Genomic DNA, 8,304 nt, shown 5'->3' with positions numbered 1-8,304 from the left:
ACCCCTGGAAATGAAACACATGTTATTCTCAAAACACACTCTGTAGCCATCAAAAACAAGAGTGGCAACAGATAGCAGACAGCATGACAATCCAGGGATGACATACGCCTGAAGTTCCATCTGTAAGAAATCACAGAACAGTGAGCCAGACTGAGTTAAAGCACATTTGGTTCCATTTGCAAGACAAAAAGATTTCCCAGATTTTACAGAGGTGCAGTTTCACAAAAGACGACAAGATGGCACAATGTGGTGCGATGCTCCACTGTTGATCACAAAGGTCAGTACAGTGCTCTGTTCACAGTCCTTTACTGTTGCCATGGAAGCTGCTAAGTGCCTTTGTTCTGAGCCATCCCTGCCAGTCCCTCTTTGTTTCTGCTTACCACGTTTCGCAGACGCAACTGTACTGCTTCTTATCTGGTTGCTACGGGAGATGACCTTGCCTCCTTCCGTTGCCTCCACAGGACAGTCTCTCACGAGATGGTAGGGGGACCCGCATCTGTAGCAGCATCTTGAAACAAAAGCTCTCCCCACCACTCCTTCCTGTATTCCCTGCACCCCCACCCTTGGATGGGGACAGCCTTGGCCTGTAGCTTGAACCCCAGCTCTCTGTCTACGAGCCTCTTCATCACATGGCCTCCCAGAGACAAAGCAGCAGCTCCTAGCTGTGATTTCAGGAATATGGCCTTCAGCTCCCACTTGGCCCTCAACTCTCTCACATCCCTCAGCTCCCGCTGTGGTTACACAAACCATCTCCAGTGCCTGCCAAGCAGCCTGAGCAGTCTTCAGACCCTCAAGGTGGAGCAACAGCAAAGCGTCCATGCTTGCCCTCAGCATACACAGCACCCTCTGCTCTCTTCTCAGAGCAGCCTCCACGTCTGCTGCAGCAGCTTCAGCAGCAGCCTGGATTGATGGGGCTTGCATGCAATGCCAGAGCCCTGTGGCCAAAAACCAATCCCTTGCTCTTCTGGACCAGCACTCCCAGTTCTGCCCGTTGAGCCTTTCAAATGGGATGTTAAATGTCTCCTGGAGCTCTGCCATCTCCTCCCCCGGGGCTCAGTACTCATGCGTGCCAGCTGTCTTCCGAGGAGAGACCTCCAGCTTCTTCCTTGCCAGCTCTCTCTGTGTGCTCCAAGCACACAGCTTCGCAGCAGATTCAGCCAGCTTCTCCTTTCACCAGAGAGCTCAAACTGCCTCTGCTCTCAGCACAGCAGCAGGCAGGATCTCAGAGCACACAGACACAGCACAGATATGGAAAGCTTCCTTGCCTTTACAGCGTGATTTTCCTGCCACAACCTGTGAAATATTGCTCAGGGGACAGGTCCTGCAGGCTTCCGTTGTGCACACTGCTTTCCCAGACCTCTGAGCTTGGCAGAGCAAAACACAGCGTATAAAACCTTTTAGCCTTCTGTCCTCTGTGCGTGCCGTTAGTGTGCATAAATGAAGAGTCCACACAGCTTCTCTAAGCTAGAAGCATTTATTACATCAACATAAATCATCCAGTATTGGGCAGAAAGAAAGACATGTCTGCTCGGGACAAAAACGAAACCAGAATAACAGAACAAAGAAAGCAGATCCCAGATGTGTGACGCAGGATCTCTCCACCCCCTCAGAAGGCAGGACACACACACTGAGCTGTTTAACCCTGTATGCCCAGGTTCTCCTCACAAAAAAACCCTCTCTTCAGATAGTTTGTAGGCTCAGTAAAATAATAACAATAATAATAATAATAATAATAATAATTTATTATTTATACCCCGCCCATCTGGCTGGGCCTCCCCAGCCACTCTGGGCGGCTTCCATAAAAACCAAAAATACAATAAAATATCACACGTTAAAAACTTCCCTGAACAGGGCTGCCTTAAGATGTCTCCTGAATGTCAGGTAGTTGTTTATCGCCTTGACATCTGCTGGAAGGGTGTTCCACAGGGCGGGCGCCACTACCGAGAAGGCCCTCTGCCTGGTTCCCTGTAGCTTTGCTTCTCGCAATGAGGGAACCGCCAGAAGGCCCTCGGCGCTGGACCTCAGCGTCCGGGCAGAATGATGGGGGTGGAGACGCTCCTTCAGGTATACTGGACCGAGGCCGTTTAGGGCTTTAAAGGTCAGCACCAACACTTTGAATTGTGCTCGGAAACGTACTGGGAGCCAATGCAGGTCTTTCAAGACCGGTGTTATATGGTCTCGGCGGCCGCTCCCAGTCACCAGTCTAGCTGCCGCATTCTGGATTAGTTGTAGTTTCCGAGTCACCTTCAAAGGTAGCCCCACGTAGAGTGCATTGCAGTAGTCCAAGCGGGAGATAACCAGAGCATGCACCACTCTCGCGAGACAGTCCGCAGGCAGATAGGGTCTCAGCCTACGTACCAGATGGAGCTGGTAAACAGCTGCCCTGGACACAGATTTGACCTGTGCCTCCATGGACAGCTGTGAGTCCAAAATGACTCCCAGGCTGCGCACCTGGTCCTTCAGGGGCACAGTTACCCCATTCAGGACCAGGGAATCCTCCACACCTGCCCGCCTTCTGTCCCCCAAGAACAGTACTTCTGTCTTGTCAGGATTCAACCTCAATCTGTTAGCCGCCATCCATCCTCCAACCGCCTCCAGACACTCACACAGGACCTTCACCGCCTTCACTGGTTCTGATTTAAAAGAGAGGTAGAGCTGGGTATCATCCGCATACTGATGAACACCCAGCCCAAACCTCCTGATGATCTCTCCCAGCGGCCGCATGTAGATGTTGAAAAGCATGGGGGAGAGGACAGAACCCTGAGGCACCCCACAAGTGAGAGCCCAGGGGTCTGAACACTCATCCCCCACCACCACTTTCTGAACACGGCCCAGGAGGAAGGAGCGGAACCACTGTATAACAGTGCCCCCAGCTCCCAGCCCCTCAAGACGGTCCAGAAGGATGCTATGGTCGATGGTATCGAACGCCGCTGAGAGATCCAGCAGAACTAGGAAACAGCTCTCACCTTTGTCCCTAGCCCGCCGGAGATCATCAACCAGTGCGACCAAGGCAGTTTCAGTCCCATGATGAGGCCTGAATCCCGACTGGAAGGGATCCAAATGGTCCGCTTCTTCCAGGCGTGCCTGGAGTTGTTCGGCAACCGCTCGCTCAATCACCTTGCCCAGGAATGGAAGATTTGAGACTGGGCGATAGTTGGCCATCGTGGCCGCATCTAGAGATGGTTTTTTAAGAAGCGGTTTAATAACCGCCTCTTTCAGCGGGTCTGGGAAGGCCCCCTCACGGAGGGAAGCATTCACCACCCCACGAAGCCCATCGCCCAGCCCTTCCCGGCTTGCTTTTATTAGCCAGGATGGGCAAGGATCCAGGAGACAGGTGGTTGGTTTCACTCGTCCAAGCAGCCTGTCCACATCCTCGGAGGCAACAGATTGGAATTGATCCCACTCAACTTGACCAGACAGAACTCTTGCACTCTCCCGCCCCGGCCCTGCTCCCACGGTGGAGTCTACTTCTTCCCGAATCTGAGCGGTTTTATCTGCAAAAAACTTTGCAAAATCATTGCAGGAGAATATGTGGCCCGTACTGGGCCCCGATGTTGCAGGTGGTTCCGCTAAATTGTGAACCACCTGAAAAAGTCTCCTGCTGCTGTTTTCTGCAGATGCAATAGAGGCGGTGAAGAAATTCTTCTTCGCCGTCGCTATCGCCACTTGGTAGGCTCGACGTTGAGCTCTAACCTGTGTCCGGTCAGATTCGGAATGAGTTCTCCGCCACCGGCGCTCTAGCCGTCTCAACGATTGTTTCATTGCCCTCAGATCCGTGGAAAACCACGGGGCTGTCCGGGCTCCATGCAATCGGAGAGGGCGCTTCGGAGCCAAACAGTCAATAGCCCTGGTTAACTCCACATTCCAGCGGGCCACCAGGGAATCAGCTGAAAGGCCATCAACATGGGATAAAGCATCCCCTACCACTCTCTGGAAACCATTTGGATCCATTAAGTGGCGGGGGCGGACCATCCGAATTGGTCCCACCTCCCTGCAGAGGGGATGGGTCGCAGAGAAGTCCAGTTGCACCAGGAAGTGATCTGACCATGGCACTTCTTTCGTTTCGCTTTTACTTAGTGTCAGATCACCAACATCCATAGAGGTAAACACCAGGTCCAAGGCATGTCCACGGCTATGGGTTGGGCCAGACTTATTCAGGGACAGCCCCATGGAGGCCATGCTTTCCACGAAGTCCCGAGCGGCCCCTTGTAAGGTCGTGTCGGCATGGATGTTAAAATCCCCTAGGACGACCAAGCTAGGTGTCTCCAGGAGAACATCCGCCACGACCTGAAGCAGCTCGGGCAGGGAATCCTTGGCGCAGCGGGGAGGTCGGTACACCAAAAGGAATCCTGTACTGCCCCTATTGCCCAACTTCCAGAACATGCACTCAGAAAACTGGGTCTTCCCAATAGGACGCCCGGTGCAAACTAATGACTTCCTAAAAATCACTGCAACCCCCCCTCCCCGCCCACATGACCTGGGTTGCTGTGCGTAAGAGAAACCTGGTGGACAAGCAGCGGCAAGAACAGGCCCATCTGCTTCATCCAACCAAGTCTCTGTTACACATGCCAGGTCAAATCCTCCATCCATGATCAAGTCATGGATGGCAGTGGTCTTCTGAATCATTGACCTGGCATTGCACAGCAGCACCTTCAGGCCATGTGGGTATCCCTTGCTGATTCTAGTATCCGTCCGGACAGGACCAGACCCGGAGGCAGGGATAGTCCTCAGACAACGACTAAACCTGCCTCCTCTGTAATGACATGGTCTGGTCTTAGCGTAACTCCTCCTCCTACCCGTGATCACTGAGATCGGTTGTCCCAGTGCATCCCCCCCTGTGGAACATGCCCCAGCCATTTTGTGGGCTGGGGCCCACTCCCCGGCAGCCCTGACCCCTCCCCCTAAAAACAAAATAACACCTTAAACAAACAAACAAAACCAATACAACAATACAAACAAAAAATATAAAAATTACAAAAACATCAAAATAAAAAATAATAATTCCCCAAGCCCAACCAAACATCAATCCCACCCCCACCCCCCACATACAAAAAATCCAGAAAAAAAATTTTATAAAACATTTTAAAAACACTCTGTGCCTCTCCGGCAATAACAACTGTCCTAGTGAGGCCTGTCAGGCCCCGCCCTGGGCCCGGATGGTAAGTGGCAGGGAGGAGCAGGGCCCTCAAGCACTCACTCAGGGAGCCTTCCTGGGCAGCAGGCCGCAAGCAGCACACAGTCCTTATGAGGCCCCAGGCCCCGCCCCAGGCCAGATGGTAAGTGGCAAGAGCAGGGCCCTCAAGCACTCACTCAGGGAGTCTTCCTGGGCAGCAGGCTGCAAGCAGCACACAGTCCTTATGAGGCCCCAGGCCCCGCCCCAAGCCAGATGGTAAGTGGCAAGAGCAGGGCCCTCAAGCACTCACTCAGGGAGTCTTCCTGGGCAGCAGGCCGCAAGCAGCACACAGTCCTTATGAGGCCCCAGGCCCCGCCCCAGGCCAGATGGTAAGTGGCAAGAGCAGGGCCCTCAAGCACTCACTCAGGGAGTCTTCCTGGGCAGCAGGCCGCAAGCAGCACGCAGTCCTTATGAGGCCCCAGGCCCCGCCCCAGGCCAGATGGTAAGTGGCAAGAGCAGGGCCCTCAAGCACTCACTCAGGGAGTCTTCCTGGGCAGCAGGCCGCAAGCAGCACACAGTCCTTATGAGGCCCCAGGCCCCGCCCCAGGCCAGATGGTAAGTGGCAAGAGCAGGGCCCTCAAGCACTCACTCAGGGAGTCTTCCTGGGCAGCAGGCCGCAAGCAGCACGCAGTTCTTTATGAGGCCCCAGGCCCCGCCCCAGGCCAGATGGTAAGTGGCAAGAGCAGGGCCCTCAAGCACTCACTCAGGGAGTCTTCCTGGGCAGCAGGCCGCAAGCAGCACACAGTCCTTATGAGGCCCCAGGCCCCGCCCCAGGCCAGATGGTAAGTGGCAAGAGCAGGGCCCTCAAGCACTCACTCAGGGAGTCAACAATAATATGACACTCTCTTTTGTTACAAAATGCAGCAGAGTAATTTAAAATGTTGCCTTAGTTTGCGGAAAATTATAGAAGAGAAAGAAACAAAAAGAATGTAACAGTCTGAAAACTCTTCCCCAGCCGATCAGAGAGTCCCAAAAGAGGGGAAATAGACGTATGGAGCCAAGCTGGAGGGAGTATTTCTAACCCCCCCCCCCGTAGTTCATATAGCAAATAAAGGGGGGACAATTGTAATATTTCAAATTATAAATCCTGCTGCAGGAAGGTCCACTTGAAAAAACAACATATTTTTTCCAGAAAGTCATTCACTTTTAAATTGTGCCACAGTCGGGGTTGACCTCCTTATTTTCACCCTGCTGCCCTCCAAATCATCCAAGTTAAATTACAGACCTGTATTGAGATTTCGATTCAGGTTTCTTTTTGATTGACACCCTGTCACTGAATCCCAGGGGAGCTTGAGGCTTCGTTCCGCAGAGACAGAAAATGCCTCCTTAGCCTCCTCACCTCAATGTCACCGATCTTCTCCACTCCTTTAAGGAGCGATCCAGGCGGCAGAGAGGCTGCTTGGGGATGCTACAAGGCGCAATCCTTTTGGGCTTTACAGTGGTTAGTGGTGCCTTTGCGTAATCCTCACTTTCTCTGCAGAACACAGATTTTCCCAGGAGGGCTAAATCCTGCTCCCTCTTGGTCCACGACTCTGAGAGGAAGAAAGGCCTTGCATTCTCCAGTGTCCATTGTATGCTGAATTAAGTTAAATATACCACATACAAATCACCACTCAAATGAGAAAAAACACACAGAAACAAAGCAGAGGGAGAACCAAGAAAGAAAAAGAGAGAATTAAACCAGGCTCCCTCTGGCCTGTTACTAAAAGGCAACATGACCTTGGGAGAAAGATTACAGGACCAGTTCATTCTTGCTTAAACCAGCTTAACCCAAAACAGCACCTGCTCTCAGCAGAATGGAAACTTACTTGTCAGCATAATGTTCCAGGTTGCACCAGCTAGAGAAGGCACCAACTTCTAGCTTGTGTTAGACAGAGAAAATACCAGAACTTGAATCAATAGGTAAAAAATGTTCTGTACCTCAAAAATGCAAGCTATCACACAGTGAGCTTTGAGTGAAGCGTGTTATAGAAATTTAATAATAAGAAAACAAATAAAATGGCTACTAGGATCTAGGGGTCTAAGGAGACCACAAGCTTAACATGAGTCAAGAGTGAGATGCAGCAGGGGGACGGGGAAGCTATAATTCAGTTCTGCCTTCTCCTCCTCTTGAAACTGCTGGAGACAAGGTGGCGAACCTTCCCACTCTCCCTCCTACTCTAAGAGGAGCCGAACAGACTGGGTGGACACTTCCGAGTCTTCCCGTTCAGTTCATTCCCCGACAGTAAAGATTAAAATATCAGTTCTCATTGGCTGGGTACACAGGACATGTTAAGGGTTTCAGAACTTACAGGGTTAAAGAGTTCTGAGTGACGTCTCACATCTTGAGGCGTGGCTGCAAGACACATACGGGAGTGGTTTACTCTGAGTATTTTATTCTCGTACGCTCTGCTAGAGGAAAGATGTGCGAGCTTTCGCCGGGTGTAATTTATGATGTTATGCTACACGATTAAAGAAGATAAGAGAACGCCTTGTGTGTGTTCTGAATTATTACCCACACACTGCAATCGCTTCTGACCGCTGTGATCGCTCTGCTAACCGGCCAAAGAGGCCGGAGGACGTTTCTTTGATTGGCAAGGACCTGCATGTGCAGCGAAAGCCTGCCGGGCTCCATTTTGGCCCTCTTGGCCGCCATAGGACAGATTGAAGCAACCACAACCACTTAACTCAGTTGATGGCCACAGTACATAGGAGCCAACTCCTAGAGGTAGAGTCCCCAATAAAATATATTAGGGGGCCGCCTCCCTCAAGTTCATGGGCATTGTCATTCAAATGATGTGTGTGCACTGTCTTGTGATTGATTATGCAGAGGGGAGCTTACCTGTTCCACCCCAAAAGTTTATTCAAGTTGGCACCCCTGCGGCCATGAATGCCATGTAAGGAGCAGCACATGCTGCCAGTACTGGGCCCACACTGGTGTGGGCCCAAGTCTTGCCCCCTGCCAAGCTCTGAAGAAATCAAGAGCAGTTCAGTGTGTTTGTTGTGGAATGTTGGCTCCTTATCAGAGTAAGGGCGCTGGAATTACCCAGTGATAAAGCCAAAGTTGTATTTGTGATTAGTCTGCTAGAAGGGGACACCAAACGCTGGGTGGCCCCCGTTCTCATTGCCTGGCATGCATGGTTGTCCTTATG

This window comes from Podarcis vaucheri, assembly GCF_965113315.1.
Source record: "Podarcis vaucheri genome assembly, chromosome: 9".
Lineage (NCBI taxonomy): Eukaryota > Metazoa > Chordata > Lepidosauria > Squamata > Lacertidae > Podarcis > Podarcis vaucheri.
The sequence above is the reverse complement of the archived record's forward strand: the minus strand, read 5'-3'. Positions refer to the sequence as shown.